General features: G+C 34.7%; 2 protein-coding genes across 3 annotated transcripts in view; one reads left to right on the forward strand and one right to left on the reverse strand.

Moving 5' to 3' along the window:
* LOC134844117 (c-Myc-binding protein-like) overlaps positions 1–18,832 on the forward strand; it is a 493,244-nt gene that overhangs the window by 357,171 nt on the left and 117,241 nt on the right. The gene's annotated exons all lie outside the window — the stretch shown is intronic.
* The window catches only part of LOC134844114 (peripheral plasma membrane protein CASK-like), a 158,496-nt gene that overhangs the window by 24,415 nt on the left and 115,249 nt on the right, over positions 1–18,832 (reverse strand). The window lies entirely within an intron of this gene.

Raw genomic sequence — 18,832 nt, forward strand, 5'->3', positions numbered from 1 at the left:
ACGCAATCTGTATTTTCGATTGAATCCAAAATTTCAGATTTGGGAGGTTAGTTTTCAAGAAAAATCAAAGTCTTTAAAAAAGAGTCACAACATCAAAATTTTTACTTTTCCGAGGAGCAAAACTTATGGAGTCGAAAAATATTGTGTCGCATAAGCAAATGATCTTCACGAAGCCCGTTCTGAGAATTGAACCCAAAACTTCAGGTATGGCAGCGTAGTTTTCAACAATAATAGAAAAATTTCAAAAACAGTCAAAAATAAAAAATGCAGGGGAGCTTTTCAAAACATTTCTATCCAATGAAACCAAAAACTCATATTTAGAGGAAGTTTTCGAGAAAACAAAAAAATCAAAAATATGGGTCAAATATTCCCCCCCACACTTTTCCGAAGGCTGTAGACTGAAGGTTCAAGTAAAAAAAAGACTCTAGGGGAGTATGCATGCACACAGAGGAATCAACTGTCTTTCAATTGATATTTCTTTTTTGAAAATCAGAATAACTGAAACTCTTGCAGAAAGTTAAAAAATTTTCCAAAAAGAAAAACAAAATGAAATTTAAACAAAGAGATGGTTAACATACAACCAACTTGAAAAGTGCAGACGGGAGAGCTACAAATTGAGTTGTTCCTCAACCGTCCCATTAATTTAGGCCGAGGAAAATTTTTTAAGTGAAACAAAAAACAAGGGAAATATGAAGTCAAGGTAATTAAAATTACAATATTAGGCGTAAATGAAACACTAAAACATAAAAAAAATGCTCGTAGAAAAACAGACATAATTTGCCGACAATTTTTTTGAAACAGAATATTTTCCATTTGAAAAAAAAAACAGATCCTGGTCAGCCTCGAACCCAGGACCTTTGCCCTCCCAGGCATATTTGTTACCTCCAGGCTAAATTGGCCAGGAGTGCTAAGAAATTTGAATACTCAATGAAACAAGGTAGAGATGAGTCCAGACGAGTCCTGTGGACAAAATTGTTTACGGAGAAAAAGTCTAGTACCCGACTGCAATTAGTACCCGGATAAAAAATTAACAGTATAAAGAAGTTATATTGAAAAAAACTTTAGAGCACTTTTTGGAAAATTTTGACCAAAAAGTTGCGCTTTTTCGACGCGCGCTCTTCTTCAAAATTAGAGGGGAGAGCACCATCTTTCTAAATCTGTCCCTAAAAAATGATGTCCGTCCCTATATGATAATGACAAAACAAACAAAAAACAAACAAAAAACAAACAAAAAATTCGTAAGGAAATTACAATTTTTGGCAATTTGTTTCAAAACGGTTTAGTGACAAAACAAAACAAACAAAAAATAACAAACCAAAAATTTATTAAGAAGTTTTTTCGGAACGTTTTAGTGACAAGGAAGCGCCAAATCAAACTTCAAAAATCGTTTTGTTTTCTTGGAGAAAAACTAAAATTTTCTTCTCCAATAATTTCAATTTCATCCAAAAAACATCGCTTTAGTCTTGCTTTTTAATGTCGACCGATTAATTTTTCTTGACAATAAGAGAATTTCTTTAACCAGCTTTTGAAATCTGGACCACCTCTGAAAATGGCTTATTTACAATGCCGCACTTGATCACTTAATAGCTTGCTTTGAAAAGCATTAAGCTGAGTTATCAAACAGCATCAATCCAGCCCATTGAAAATTCCTGCTCACTCGGAAAAAAGAGGATAAAAGATTTTTAACAGGTAGAAAACTAGAAATCTGAAATGGAAAAAAAGCCAGTTCTGAAGCATGTTTTTTTTTCAGCAAAGATTAACTTAAACCGCTTTTTGAAGCAAAAAAAATCATCTTCTCGCCCCAATTATCGGCTTTTTATTCGACAGCGTAATTTGATCTCTACTAGAAAAGTAAAGTTAAAAAACGAGCTTCAAAAAAACCAAAAAAAAGCCGTCAAATAAATAATGAGCATAAAGAAGCTTAGGATTTTTCCTTTAAAAAACAGAGCCAACTGACAGTTGGAAAAGAATAATGAACGCAAGTAAACTTAAAAAAAATTTGTTTTTTTTTCCTAAAACCCTTAACTTTTGAATTTCGAAAAAAATAGATGGCCTTAAAGCTCTTTTAATTTGTAGAACAATTTATGATGGACACATTTTTGCTAAATTAATCCAATTTGAGAAAACTGGATCAATAAGCAAAACTTTTTTTGCTGGGAAATCTGATAATTAATTTGCTTTTTCGAAATTAGAAGCCGATCTGGTTTTCCGTGACCTTTACACTTTTTCTGTTCGATAGTGGAGTTTGCCTTCCTTTTAACAATGGAGTTGAAAAGAAATCGCGAAAAATTAAAATTGAGCGTGAACAAATTTTGAGACTTTTTCCTGAAAAAAAAAAACAAAAAAAAATCAGCAAGATCTATATAAGAGTCTTCACTACGTTCATTACTCTTAATAAGAAAACAATCGACATGAATCAGCTCATTGACTATTGAATGAACTAATTCATTTCGTCTAGAAACTCAGTTTACAAATGACCTATCTTTTAAAACTAGTCTTGTTAAAAAAATTCTTTAGGTTTAAATTGACTTGCGATTTCTCACTAGAAGCCATTTGCACCACCAATCGCTTGAGACAAGATTCGAAACCCAGTACTCCAGCAACAGATGCCCTCAATTACCACTGCAACATTGAGTCTTATTTAATTCAACGTTCACATAATCACAACACAAAAATGCCAACAGCAATGAATGTGCTTTCATGGAGCGGATATAGCTCACAGGGGCGATCTAGGATTTTCTTGAGGGGGGCGATTTTCGAAAAATTTCGAAAATTTTGTCGATTTTTTTAGGTCGAACAAATTGTTTTTTTTTTTCAAGCTTTCCTAAATCACTGAAGACCCTATTTTGACAAAATTTTCTGCGCCGCACGAAAACTTTTGAAAAACAAACAGGCCAAAAAGGCGTTTTAGGGACTTTAGGGTGTTTTGACCACAAAATCGCGTTTTTTTGCGCGCTCCCCATTCAAACTTTGTATACTCTGGTGCCGTAGACGCCTTCAGAAAAATTTTAGAGTCAGTCAGCCGGAAAAGGATATCTCAAAATAGTACAAAGGGGGTCTCAACAATTATCCTAGTAAAACCACTCGTTAAACCATAAATCTGATGCTCCTGTGCGGTGGGGAAGAGAAAAGAGCTCCATTTGATCATTAAAAAACTACAGCAGCCTGTTAGATGAAACAAAAAATGCCCAAAGAGCTTTAGAAGCTGTAAGAAACCAAAAACGCAAAAATCAGTTTGAAAGCAAAAAAAAACGGATAATACTTGATTCGAACAGGGACATCCGGACCAAGTCTCTCAATTTACCTAGTTAATAAGGGCACCTTGCTTTAAACTAAATTCACTTATAAATTTCTGTTGTATATCACACAGCCAAGAATGTGCTTCCATAAAGCAGTTATAGATCGGTCACATGTGTTATTAATCAAATGTTATGAGAAAAAAAACTGGAATGATTCCATAACAATACGTTTGCAAGCTCGTTAGTGCAATCAGTAAGCAGAACTTTAAAAAAAATTATGATATCAAATTCGAAAAAAAGGAACGCTCAAAAAAGCTGGTAAGATATTTTTGTTTATATCAAGTTGATTATTTGAATTTTAACGCAGAGGCGAAACCAAACTTCGCAAACAAAGCGAGCAAACGGCATAAAGCAGCCCTAAAAGGGTGAAAAATTAAAAAACAGCCAAGAGACAGTTGGAAAAGAGCCAATCAACGCAAGGAAGCAGAAAAAATTACTGACTCCGAACTTCAAATAGTAAATTTGTCCTTGAAACTCAAGAAAATTCAAAAAAAGTTAATGATTGACATTTTTTAAACCAAAATTGGAGAAAACTGAATCAAAAGATCAAATTTGTCCTTGAAACTCAAGAAAATTCAAAAAAAGTTAATGATTGACATTTTTTTAAACCAAAATTGGAGAAAACTGAATCAAAAGATCAATTTTTTAAGTCCGCTAGAAATTCTGAAAATTTTACTCCACTTTCGAAACCTGAAGTAGATCACGTTTATCGTGACCTTTACACTTTTGATGTTCGATAGTGGAGTTTGCCTTCTTTTAAACAAAAGGAATGATGTGAAATTAAGAACCCAAAAGTCAAACCATGAAAAATCAAACGAAAAAATCACCAAGACCTATAAACGAGTTATTACTACGTTCATGGCTCTTAATACGGAAAGAAATGGTAAAAAGCCTTGAAATTTTTTTTTGCTGTGCCGATATCAAACCGCGGATTGAACATTATGAGTTTCACGTCCTTGCATCTCCTCCGTGGTTGCTTGCTTGAAAATAGGGAAACGCATCAAAGCAAGTAGAACAAGTGCTATCAAATAGCCAATGCTTGAAGCATAAGCCACAAAACGTATTGTATTTACGAGTTCGGTTGAAAGAAGCTGGATTAGTTACATAACTCTACGCTTGTCAGCTCGCCTGTGTTAGAGTTGTTGATTTTTGGAAAAAAAACTTGACTGATCTAAGCTTAGTATTTCTGCTATATATCCTTTTAACTATTTCTTGTCAATTTCGGTGATGATTGATTTTAGAAAACACCTCTTTCACCAAAGTGTAAATGATTTTAATCTTTCGTGAAGGAAAAACCACGACTACGGCACAAACTCCTTGACAATTAATTCCCATATAACAGCTATAAACTATTTTTATAGACTGAGATTTGTATTGATTTATGCTCTTAAACTTGTAAACTGGCTTATTACTTCAAAACAAACTATATCACACAAACAAAACTAATATCAATTATCTAAGTCAACGGAACATGACAATTTTCACGCAAAACTGAGCTTTTATTGAGTTCTATTTTAAATAAGCCAACTTAACTCAAAATGGACCTTAAAACGACTTTCGACATGAACTTGAACCTTTTACTGCAAAAACCTAACAATCCAACCACTGGCGTGCGCAGGAGTTTTTGCGAAAGGGGAGGAGGGAGGCGGGATCTAAATATTTTTTGCCTTATTTGTGGAATTTTGTCGAAGTTGACTACATGTATTTCCCGGTGCTCTCCGCAAGCAAAAATTAGAAAAACAGACCAAAACACTGAAGGGGCTTTTTGGAAAAAATTTTCTGGCGTGCGCTGAAAATTAGTACATTGTAGCCTTTTGAGAAATTTTAGGGTTGATCAGCTAAAAATGGATGTCGATAGTACCAAAGGGAGCCTTTAGGAAAAACTGATCAATCAAAATTGAAGCCAACAATCAAAATCTTGGCAACCGCTACTGAAGCCAACAATATCGAAAACAAAACTTCAATCATTTTGAAAGAGTCGCGTAGATGTCACCACATAATTTGGCAATCTAAAAACCCTATTTTTTCACTCGAACATTGTCACTCAAACGATATGTAGTGTCTATGGTGCAAAGCTGTTAGTAGCCCTGCAATTTTTCTTGCTTTTTTAAATCTGTCTTTGCAATTTTTAGGCTTCCACTTTATACAGCATCATAACGCTGTTAAAACAAAACGATAACATAGAATCAGGATTTCATGCTTATGAAATGTTCAAATACAGTCACACAACTTTTACTTTTTATAATAATATAATTCATCTCCATCAATTTCTTTCCTGGTTAAGACAAGACATGCAAAGTGGTTTTTAGACTGAGCCAGAAACAGAATTGAGTGGAAAATCGTTTCAATTGGGAGGCAGGGAAAAAGAGCTGGGTTTGTTAGCGACCCAGTTGCAGGCTGGCAAAATTACAACACAACACAACACCACACTACACTACCATTCAACTCTGGCACTGAGCGGTCAAAACGGGCACTGAAAATCAAACAATTGGGGCAGACAAAAAGCAGCACTAAAAAGTACGCATTCAACACCACTTGATCGAACAGTCACTAAGCATAAAAAACAGAGAAATAATTTCACTAATAGCACCACCGAATCATTCAAAAACAAAACCGGCTATATAAAGGTCCAAATCAAAGTTGTGTATTCATTATTCAAATTACCTTTAAATGACATCAAAACTTGCTTTGAACTCCAATTTGCGATCGGAGGATTAGCTGCTATATACAGTGTCACAGTTAGAGCGTTATGCAGACATTATGTAACCTTTTGGGGGTAAATTAAGTATATTACAGTGGCGCATCTGAACACCAGAAAATATGTACACCAAAAAGCGAAGCATTGGCTCCATCTTTTTCCGTCAAAAAAATGTTTACTCTAATCTAATGATAGAACGGTGTTTCTATTTCTGGTTTTCTTGGTCCGGACTGTGAATTCTGTTCGAATATAAGCAAAATAATTGAGCCACTTTTTCGTTCAGATCTATATTTACCTCACAATAATCTGAACCAGAACAGTGACCGATATCATAAGAGGAATTAAAAAGGCACAACTTTCAGGAAGTTTTCAAAGGATGACGTAAAAAGAAAGTTTTGAAACAGCCGAAATACAAAACGTGCAGACTAACACTCCTCGAAGAGGCTTTTGTGTTTCTAGCCTCTAAAACATCAAATCGGGCTGGTTTTCCAAAAAATTATTTGTAGAACAAAGGTGGTTAGAGTATCGAAGTTCCCGAAATAAGGGGGTGTCTATCAATTGAAGCGTAGTTCAAAATAGTTTGCGGCAAATTCGAAACATAGCCAACTGACAGTTGGAAAAGAGTAAAGAACGCAAGGAAACTGAAAAAAAAACGACTTGTTTTTTCAAAAATCTTCAACTTTTGAATAAAAAATTAGATGGCCTCAAAGCTCTTTGAATTGGTAGAACAATTCATGATGGACACTTTTTTGTTAAAATTAACCCAATTTGAGAAAACTGGATCAATAGGTATAAATTTTCTGTCGCTGGGAAATCTGATAACTAATTTTCATTTTCAAAATTGGGAGCCGATCGCGTTTGCCTTCCTTTTAACAATGGAAAGCAATGAACTTAAGAAATCACAATTTAAATCGCGAAAAATCAAAATTGAGCGTAAACAAATTTTAAGACCTTTTCCTGAAAAAAAAACAAAAAAAATCAGCAAGACCTATATAAGAGTCTTCACTAATTTTATTACTCTTAATAAAACAAGGATAGCCGGTTCCGACCATAGGCTTAAAAATACAACAATTTTTTTTTCAAATTAGGATCAATTTTCGGCGTGGGGTGATAGAAGGATCTTAACAAAAAATCAGAGCTTAGGAATATTCGACAGTCATAGTAAAATACGCAAACTGGAAAACAGTTTTTGTAATAAAATGACAAGAAAAAAATCTTTTTTTTTGCAGTTTTTTGAATTTTTGATTCCAGAAACGCACTAAAAAACTCAAAAAATAGATATTCTCGAGTAAATTTTTTTCCGACTTACATAAAGTCTTATAAGCTTTTAGGTCATTCAAATCACGCGAAATTTTTAAATGTCGTTCGAATCACGACTGAAAGGGCTTTAATATGATATATAACCCAACCCAGTCGGATGATTATTTGTGAAACCTGATTTTGCGTGGAAAACAGACAAAAAAAGGAAAACAAAAACACACCCGAATACAAAGTTCCTCCCATTTTCAATGGTCGGAACAATAATGACATCTCAGAAAAACATCTCAGTTACCACAAAACTTTGATTGAGACGTTCTTAGAAGAAACATAGTGACATACCTCACAAAGGTACAACCCTTTGGTTCTATGTGATGATGTCCGTTTTGTGTCTAAACAGCCCTAAATTTCAGCTAAAAGGCGCCTTCGGCGCCTAAATTAAGTTATTCTGAGAAGCATACGCCAAAAAACGCAATTTCTCGGTGAAAAACGCCAATATTGTCAAGTTTTTGTTCACTAGGGTCTTGGTGTTCTAAAAGAACTTGGAAATTTCGACACAGAGACAAATCAGAGCTTCGCACCACATGCGATAAAATTAAGTATGGGATTTAAAGAGCAAGAGACTCAAGAACTATCAAAGAGGAACGCTTATACTATTAAAAAGAAAAAACAAGAAAAAATTAAAAACCAAAATTCCAGGTGGGGTTGAAATTTAGCATTCGAAACTTTGATTTGGGGCCAAAGTCCTATCGATCTCATAAATAGTATCGGAAATTTGTAGGAAACAACATTAGGTGAGTAAGCCGACAGAATTAAAGCCGACAGCTAATCAGCTGAAAATCAACCAAATTATTAGGCAAAATCTTATTGAAAAAAATACACGCACTGCCCAAAGTATCCATGACAGGTGGCATAGATACTTCGGAAACTAAACCGAGTGCTTAATCGACAACCATGAAGCCAAAAGCCGTCAGTAAAAAATAGTTGGACATGGAGTCGAATCGGAGCTTGGCACCACTTGCGATACAAGACACTCATACAAAAGCAATTTGAAAAAAAAAAGTTGAAAAAAAAACTAAGTGAACCGTATGTCTCGATGAAGCACACCAGGGTCCCAGCTAAAGCTGGAGGTGTCTCGATGAAGATCACCTAGGGCCAGCTAAAGCTGGAGGTGAAAGTTTGAAAAATTACTATGCTCGACGAAATGCGTAATTTCAAAAACTGAACTTCGCTCAAAATCTTAGTTGTTTCTCTAAAAAAAGTGAGAACAGTAAAATTTTTTGAGATTTTAGAATTATCCTTAAGACATGACCTTTCTCCTACGAAAAAATAAGGAGTAGCCGCTTCGGTAGAAAAACTTCGCGCAAAAACTAATAACATTTAAAAAACAAACGCTAAGAAAATCAAAAATTGAGTTTTCTGAGGACGATAAATTTTTGTGTAATAAAAAATTGCAAGTGGCTGCTAATGCAGGAGAGCTTCTCACAACGTGTTATCTCCATTGAATCCACAACCTCAAAATTGGAATGCTCTTTTTCGAGAAAAGATAAAAAGATTCGAAAACCGGTCAAAAAATCAAACAATTGACAATTCCGAGGGCCATAATTTTGGGTTAAAAAATTTCACATAAAATTACTATTTCCCATACACTTTCATAATACCTAAAATTTATCAAACAGGATCTCTAGGCAAACATGCCAAGCAAGACATTTGAATTTCAAATTAGCAATAGAACAATTTTTACGAAGCGGAAACAAGGCCGACAATCTTTGAGTAGATACCAGTTGAGCCGAAAAAAAACTAATTTTGTTAAAAACTTGGAAAAGTTTCAAGTCTCCCCTGGAACTACCGTGTAGTGACTTGTACCAACCCTGCAGTTAAATTCGAATTTTCATGAAATTGGATATGTCAGCTGCATAGTTATTCAATTGATTTTGTTTAACTAGTTCTTAGCCCGAAAAAAGTCTAACATGCCGAGACGCTAGAATGCAAATAAGCATCAGTACAAAAACTTACCAAGCGGTACCAAAACAGAAATGCCTGAGCAGAAACTTTTCATTAGAAAAAAAAATCAAAACAGCGAACAGAGACAAATGGAAAAGAGTCAATAAACGCTATTAAAAACAACTGACTTGCTTTTTGAAAAAAAGTTTCGAAGTTCTAGAACAAATTATGATTAGAATTTTTTCGATAAAACTAACCCAATTTGAGAAAACTGGATTAAAAGGTAAATTTTTTATTTCGCTGGGAAATCTGAAAATAAGAATTCGAACAGACCATTTTTTTCGCGGTACGATTGTGGAAATTGCCTGCCTTTTAATAAAGAAAATCAACTAAAATTAAGACACAGAAGCGAAGCTGAGCGTCGCACCACTTTTGATACAAATATGAATAACCCAGATTAATATCAAATGTAAAGAAAAAAACCTTCAAAACCATTGTTGTCAAAAAAATTTAAATTAAAAATCCAAAAGAGCCCATAAGATCTGGAACAAATTTTCCTGCACCGATAAAAACTTAACAAGGAGCTTTCAGAAAGCTAGAAAAAGCCGAACTTACAAAAAAAATCTTTTCTACGGGAACTAAGTCGGCAAAAATAAGCCGACAGACAGATACAAATCTAAGTTATCCGAAAATTTTAAGTTTGCTCAGAAAACAATGCCAATTGGAATCAAAATTCCGGAATTTTAAGTCAAGCACGAGTATTATAGCTACTTAGAAGAAAGCTCAAACACCAAAAAATCACAAAAAAGCAAAAAAATAAGCAGACGGACGCTATTCCGAAAAAATACAAAAAGTCAAGTTTGCAAAAAAACAGGCCCTGCCGGATTCGAACCACAATAGTTTGCTGTCTCAAACAGATAAGTTACCTGTACGCCAGATGGTTGATTGAATGGTTATTTATAACTAGCAGACAGCAAAAAATCCACTGAAGCCAAAAAATTGAAAAAACCTTCAAAGCTAGCGGACAGGAAAAAGAGCCACTACGTCCAAAGAAAACGTTTACAAAATAGAACATGATACCAGACAAAGGGTAATGTGAACTAAAAAAAACTTAAAACAAGCGGCAGGTGAACAGGGAAAACCCGAATAATTTTCCGTAGAACCGAAAAGATAAAATTACACCGATAAATTATAAGCCGAAATCATTTAAGTCGAATAAATTGTTTCAGAGAATAACAATAAAAACAGCAAAAAATACGAAGTCAAAACTAAAACTACAGTAGTAATTCAAAGCACCAGAAGCAACTACATCGAAAATTGCGTATTAAAAAAATTAATTTTACGATGTGGCAACTAAGCCGACAAAACATAAGCAGACAAACAAAAGGCCGGCGTTTTTCGGAAGAAAAAACATTTCCAACTTGACAAAATTCCTGGTCAGATTCGAACCCACAAAATTTGCCGTCCCAGGCGCATTCTTCACCACCCGGCTACGTTCTGGATCAGTCTAAAACTTCGAAGTCATTAAGAGCCAAGATACAAATGATTCGGTTAAACAAGTTGTTAACCCGAAAAAAAGTCTACTTTCAGATTTATGCTAATCGCAAGCGTACAGAAATAAAACAAACGCGAAAAGTAAATTTGAGCCTGAACAAATTAAGACTTTTTCTGAAAAAACTATATGGCCACCTATATAAGAGCCTGAACTAGTTCAACGACTCTTAAAAGCTCTTGAACAAATAAGCAAATTTATTTTGGGTCCCCTTCTCCTCCAAAAACAAGTGCATCAAAACTTTTTCAGTCATCAAACGACGCACTAAGAGGTGACTACACCAAAATAAAATAACCAGAAACTAAAGACAAAAAAAAACGGAAAAAAATTAAAACAAAGGAAATTTTAAAAAATCGAGTTTTTAAAATTACATCCAATGTAAAAACAAAATTTCAATTCCGATGGACTTTTGAGAAACTAAGCAATCAAAACAACTACATAGAAAAACGCTTGCAGCAAAAACAAACGGTTCTCAGATGTGGCAACTAAGCCGACAAAACATAAGCAGACAAACTCAATTTTGATCAGACTCGAACCCAGGACCTTAGCCGGCCCAGGTGTATTCTTTACCTCCTGGCTAAGGGTTCAGGAGACACTAAGGTCCAGAAAATTCCTGTGAACCTGTGAACAAAGTTAATTACGGAAAAAATATCGCACCCGATTGCAATAGCTTTGCTTATCGCAAGGGTAAAAATCTGCGAAAATAATTGATCCGTTCTAAGTGCAGTTAGTTACTAATCAAAAACATTTATGCACTTTCACAGTGTAATTCGCCTGTGTTTTCTCTCAATTATTAGTTTTAAGGATATCAAACATAGCCATCTGAAAGTTGAAAAAGAGTAATGGACGCAAAGAAATAGACAAAAAATTGACTTGTTTTTCGAAAAAAAGTTCATATTTCGAATTTCATAGAAAAAATATACGCACTTAAAGCTCTTTGCATCTTTATGATTGGCGCTTTTTTATATAATTAACCCAATTTGAGAAAACTGGATCAATAGACAAAATTTACTTTTAGCTGCGAAATCCAATAACTAACTGCCATTTTCGAAATTAGAAGTCGATCATAATTTACGTGACCTTACAATTTCGCTGTACAATATTGGAGTTTTCCCTCCTTTTAACAAACGAAATGAAATAAACTTTAAAAGAAGGTCAAACCGCGAAACATCTAAGCGTAACGAAAAAACAAAAAAAAATCGCCGAAACCTATATAGCAGTACTCGCTACGTTCATTACTCTTAATAAGCTTCAGCTATGATGATCCAGCTAAAAACATAACTAAGAAGATGATTAATCCGTTTAGACTTAAATTCGCTTAAAACAATCCAACTTAACATCATTACACTTTCATATTCTCACACTTCGAAATAGATAGAATTGACTGACACCGATTGACGTTTACTGTCAAATTGAAGCAGTTAGCCACCGTTGTTTCCAATGGAAGACTTCGCCTGTTTTACAAACAATCCCAGGGGTAAATCGAACTAGGAACACAAAAAATACTCTACACAGATGCGAGCGATGCCAACTAATTTGTGTTTAACTTCACTTTTACTGCGGACACTTGAGTTCATCAGGCACTAGGCTAACAAAATTTACCATGAAAAGCAAAAAAGCATTGAAAATATAAACTCGCTTTCCTTCGTGTGTAACATTTCCCGTGACATGCAGCGTATTCAAAATTAGATTAACCCGAGGACAGACAAAATGCACTTGGATACTTGTCTGTTACAAATCAAAACAACGCGAATTTAAATCAAGCTTGCAAACATGGGAATAGAACACAAACTAGTAGAAAACAAAAAGGTATAAATAGAAGGGGTATCAATGGAACACAGGGTCCTTTCCTTTCAGGCCACCTAGAGAGTAAATAGAAAAAGACAATGTCAATGTTAATCTGGCCATTTTGATACAAAACATCCTCAAGATTAGAGACCGAACCGCTTATATTAAGAACCGCCATTTTCAAGGATTAAGCAATAGTTACAAAACAGTCTTTGGTACACGTAGAGTTCCTAATATAATTCCTGCTTTGCAGCTACTTAGTGGAGTGAGCATTTAATTCTATAAAGTATCTGAAGAAGCCAATATTTTAACAGTTTTTATTATTCGGTACATCTCTCTCCAAATATCAGCAACTAAAACCAACAAAACGATCAGTCCAAAAAGGTCGAGAAAAAAATCATTTTGATCATTATAAACATACCCAACAGACCGTTGGAAAAGAGTCAATGAACGCAAGGAAATAGAACTGACTTAGTAATGAAAACTTAAAATTTACGGCATTAAACCTCTTTGAATTTCGAAATGAATGACCCTTTTTTGATAGAACTAACTCAATTTGAGAAAACTGGATCAAAAGGTAAAGTTTTTATTCCACTAGGAACTCTAAAAATTAAATTCCACTTTCGAAACCAGAAGTCGTTCACGTTGTTTCGCTCCATTTGAACGTTCGCATTTAATGAGTGCAATTTAACTACCTTTACGCAGTTGATATCAAAATGATCTAAAAAAATCCGGCTATACACCTAAGTGCAATCATAAATGCATTAATATGTATGAAAGCACATCTGCAGTTACTAGAGCAGTTCAAGACTTTTTCCTGAAAAAAAAACACGAAAAAATCACCAAAACCTACATAAGAGTCTTCACTGCGTTCATTGACTCGTATTTATCCAAGCAGTTATCTTTATCTTTATACAAGCAGTTATTAGTCAGTTGGAGAAAGTGACGGAATATTTATGCTCGGGTGGTTATTATTTTCAACTTTTCAACTAGCCGACGGAAAAATTTAATTCATTTCGAAAGAAAATGATTTCCAGGGCTCAAACTTCAAAACATAACAAACTGATAGTTGAAAAAAAAATCAATGAACGCAAGAAAAAAAAAGTTGAAAAGCTTTTTGAAAAAAAAAACGGTCAACTTTCGAATTTTTTTATTAACAAATTTATGGCCTTAAAGCACTTCTAATTTCCAGCACAATTATGGATTGACACTTTTCTGATAAAATTAGCTCAATTTGAGAAAACTGGATTAATAGCATGTTCTTAATACTCTTGGAAAACTTGGAAATTAAAATCCACTTTCGAAAGTAGAAGTCTGTCTTGTTTTTAGCTGCACATCAGCTTTCAAAATCCGAGTAAAATTTGCCCTTCTGTTAACATATGAATTTAAATTGAATTTTAAAAACCCTCTAACTCCTACCGGTGCCCTCTAAAAAAACGAAAAAAAAAAACAGCAAGACCTATTTAAGAGTCTCGACTACGTTCATTACTTTTAAAAATGGTGTGAAACAAAATTATCGTGACATACAAGTTGTTCACTTCGAACAAAGGAAAATAATTGAAGAAGAAATCAAAACTCAAACCGCCCGCAAAAAAAAATCAGCATTTGAGCGTGAACAAGTTTTAAGATTTCTCCTGAAAAATATGATCACAGCCTATTTAATAGTCATCACTGCAATAATCTCATTAAAAATCAAATACTTGTAAAATTTATTGCATGGCCATTTTCGAAAAAAAACAACGGTTTGAACTGAGGACTAATTTCATGTCTACAGTTCAAGCTGGGATAATTAACGCGCAATTTATTAGTCCTTATTCAAGCGCAAGCGGCAAAAAAATATTACAAATTGAAATGGGGCAAGCAATTTGCTCTTATTAAAAACGTCAGACGCGATATAGATCGCTTTGCTTATACTGAGGCAAAGCTGCCATTTTGCAAACACGAGCGAGAAAGCGGCAAAGATTCAGGAGCTTTAAAACGCACAAAACTCAAATTTGCAAGAAAAATTTGAAATTTAATGACCTTAGAACAACCACAAAAACTTTTCATCTAGCAAATTAGAATGTAATAAACCAAATTGGTATGAAGTATTCATTTCAAAAATCTCATGAAGTATATGGAGTTGGAAATATCGAGAAGGGCTTGTAATTATTATACAGTTGTATGAAACAAATAACTGTTTTCGGTTCAACTGATGAATTAAAAGCATCAAATGTTATAACTTCTTACTACTCAAATAACAAAGCCCATGATATTATAATGCAAATGCAATGATAATGCTTATATCAAAGCCCATGGTATTATAATGCTAATATAACTGATTCAGAAGTGTCACAAAAGTTTTATTTGCGAGTTAGGTTGAAAAAAAAGTTGCATCGTACAATAATCACACTATACTCGGCTCGTGTAACAACCCAAAGTAGAAAAATATGAATCAAGAAATAGATATTTTCAAATTAAAAATGCTCATTATTTCCCCAAACATTTTGAGAAATTTTTAAATCAAAAAGCTTTCGATTGACATCAGAGGCAGTCAGAATATTCAGGCCTTCGTCTTTAAACAAACAGTCGTGCTTTATTCATTTCAAACAAAGCTCAATCACTAAGTAACAATTCAATTAAATTGTTTTCCGAAAAAAGTAATCATAGTGAGTTTCGAATGACTATTAGATGCTGGCCGTTGATACACAAGTATTTTCAATTTTTCTTTTTTGAAGGATTTTCTTCAATTTTCCGTCCAGGAAGACAGAAGGCCCGTTGGTAGATGGTCGGTCAACTGTATAAGAAAACCGGCACTTAAAACGTGAATGCTCGAAATCAACTCCACGAGCAGTAAATTGTTCTGAGCAGCAAAAACATCACCCCACTCTTCTCGAAACATAGAGCCGTTGAAATGTTGTTTTGGAGCCCAAATGACTAACTGAAAGTATTATAATACCTTGCTCGATCCCGTAAGAGCAACTTTGTAACATACTCTCTATGAAAAAAATCACCCACACGAAACTTCCTGTTCATTTCTCGTGAGCGGAGTATTAATACACAGTGCAGAAACTGTACTTCGCGAACAAGCAAGAAAACGATTACTATCAAACCGGCAAAAAAGCAAGAAAATTATATATTGAGCCTATAGAAAATGGAACTTCAAATGTTACAAGACTAATCGTATTAGGTCGAAACCCTGGATGTCAATTGCCCCTTTTGCGAGCCTGATGCAGTTTTAATGAAACCAATTGATGGCAACAGTACAAAACGATTGAAAAATTTTGCGTCTACTAGCCCATTTGAACCAAGTCGGATCACTTTGCAGCATTAGCAGAAAATTGGCATTTCTGCGCGCATTAATTAATCCAAATTGGTCCACAATTTGGATAAATTAAAAGCACAATTTTACGATTCATGGTCACATATAAAACTATTTTGAATTCTGAGCTCAGGACATCAACATCTTTCAGATGCTTAAAATTGTCACTTGAAAAATTGAAATGTGTCTGAAGAAAAACCACACTGAGTCACAAAAATAATCCTCTCTCAAAAAGAACTCTTAAAAATTTTCAATTAAATCATAACGGCATCTATAGAAGAACACACGAAATTACCGTTTCAATGTTTGAGTACGATATCCACATTCCATTTTTTCCAGTGATCGAAAAATCGCACCCCTCGTTCGATAGGGCGGTTCACAAGAGAGCCGTTATCAGCCAGCAACCAACACAAAATTCTAACAAAACTTCTCTCCTCGAGGTAGCTGACATGAAACAGCACCAATTACAGATCTGGTATCCGAAGAAAACAGTTTGATCTTCGTTGACGCTCATTCACTCCCCCTCTCTGGTTATCCAATATCACCGAGGACCAATAAGGGGCTAAACTGGACTCGCCTAACACCCCACTAATCTACCACCATCAAACGAGGCTCCCGTGCGTCACTTTTATTAATCCTACCACGGCATACACTTTTGAAAGTAGGCGCAGATTCACTTCCTATTTTATTTATTCCTAATTTATTTACTCTTCTCCGCAACAAAAATTGATCATTCGCTTCCCGCAAAACGATTTAAAATTAAAAGGATAACTGGAAAAAATGTATACACAAAAATGCAGACGTTTTAGCAAAGAAACCAATGCAACATGATGTAAACACCACTCTTGCTTCAGCGAGTCACCACATTCCCACCGGCTATCATCGTTTCTTTTTCTCAGCCCTTTTAATGGAATGCAACCACGAAACAGCAATGAAATCAGGCTTTATACATCCGATCTTATTTTTTCGATTTGAAAAAAAGATTTTGAGCGCAATTGCCAAGATGCAGAAAATAAATGGCGCGAGTTCCACCAGATATGCAGTCACTACATGTTGCCCAAAAACGTCTTGAAAATGATCCGCTCACAAAACGGCAGAAGGTCTATAATTAAAACCCACCCAACGAACTATCTCAAGTCGGATACATTTCAAAATCTTCCACGTACGATATATGAATTTAGGAATCCTCAACCCTCATAAAAGGAGCTTTAGAACGAGATGGTTTCTTTACAGTCCACGTAAAATATGAACAACCTTGAAGCACAGTGCTTCAACAACCTTTAAGCACGGTGAACAACCTTGATATAAGGCGAAAAACCCTTTGTGCTAATTACCGCAGCATATCCCTCCTATCCATGCCTTTCAAGAAACTAGAGGCAGTACTTAAAAATCAGCGCAGATAAGAGCATAGCAAGAACAAATCAGGCCGGCTTCAGAGCAAACATGCTGCAGCGACCAAAAATTTGCTCTCCGGCAAGTCCTTGAACAAAAAAAACTACAGAAGGGTGACTAACATGATCTTTATTGAACTTAAGGCTGCTTTTGACATGCGGAATAGCATGCGGAAACTTCAATAGCCTCAAAAAAATTCTGGAGCCAAAGAAAAATACCGGAGAAAGTGAAATGCACTGTATACAGTGCTTGTGTTGTAAGCACGCTCCTCTACGGAAGTGAAACCTGGCCCGTTAAAGTAGCTGACTTACGGAGATTGAAACGGTTTAAGACATCCCATACATTTTCATTAAACTGATTTTCTTGATCAGGACTTTTTTGGCCATCGAAACTACAGAAAATAAGATGACTAAGCCAATACAATACCAACCGAAACAAACTCGTCTAACACTTGCGATAAAAAAAAGCTCCACACCACTTACATACAAAAAGGAATGGCCGTGATTAAAAATCACATGAAAAACAAATCAAATTAGAAAAAAAAACTTTCAAAAACGTTTTGTCATGAAAATTTATTAAAAACGCAAAAACCCAAAAAGACTGGATCAAAACTACTTGCACACGATTCAAAATTTTACAAGAAGCTTTCGCAATACTAGAAAAAAAGCCGATCTTTCATAAAACCTTTCTGCGGGAACTAAGCTGGCAAAAATAAGCAGACAGACAGTTACAAATCTAAATTAGCCCACAACTTTCAGATTGCAAAGAGAACAACACCAACTGGAATCAAAACTCCGGGATTTGAAGTCAAGCATGTGTAAAATAATGTCTGGAATCCTGTTCTATTTGCAAAAAAAAACACGTCCAGAAACACAATCGAAGGCGATTATTGAAAATTCAAAAATTAAATAACAAGGATCAACTGAACCGACAAAACTTGAATAATTTCCCGTAGAACCTAAAATATAATTGTTGTCATCAAAAACGTTGAACCATAAATTCTATTCTAAGAATTTTAGGATTGTTTCGATAGGAACGAAGCATAAAACTATGCTTCCCTTGAAACGATCCCAAACTAAGTCCCTATGCCGATAAAATATGAGCCGAAATCATTTAAGTCGAACAAAATGTTAAGGAGAAAAAACAAGAACAGCAAAATATACGAAGTCAATAATAGTAAAATTATAAATTGCAGCGGTAATAGCAACTAAGAGCAGCAAAAACAGCTACATTGAAAATTGCGTATAAAAAACCAATTTTAGGAAATCAATGTGGCAACTAAGCCGACAAAACAAGAGCAGACAAACAATAGGCCGAAGTTTTTTTGGTAAGGAATATTATCAGTTTTAAAAAACTCCTGGTCGGATTCAAATCCAAACTTTGAATATAAAATTGAATTCATGTGAACCAAGATACAAGTGATTCTGTTAAACAAGTTGTTAACCCGAAAAAATTCTATTCCCATTTGATAACATTTGCTAATCGCAGGCGTAAGAATTGGAATTTCTCGATTTTTAATATCTTTTGCTTTGTACTTAATAACGTTGTATTTCAGAGAGTATTAAAAACACGCTCAAAATTTACCTACCTAGAATTTTTTA

This window comes from Symsagittifera roscoffensis, chromosome 4, assembly GCF_963678635.1.
Source record: "Symsagittifera roscoffensis chromosome 4, txSymRosc1.1, whole genome shotgun sequence".
Lineage (NCBI taxonomy): Eukaryota > Metazoa > Xenacoelomorpha > Acoela > Convolutidae > Symsagittifera > Symsagittifera roscoffensis.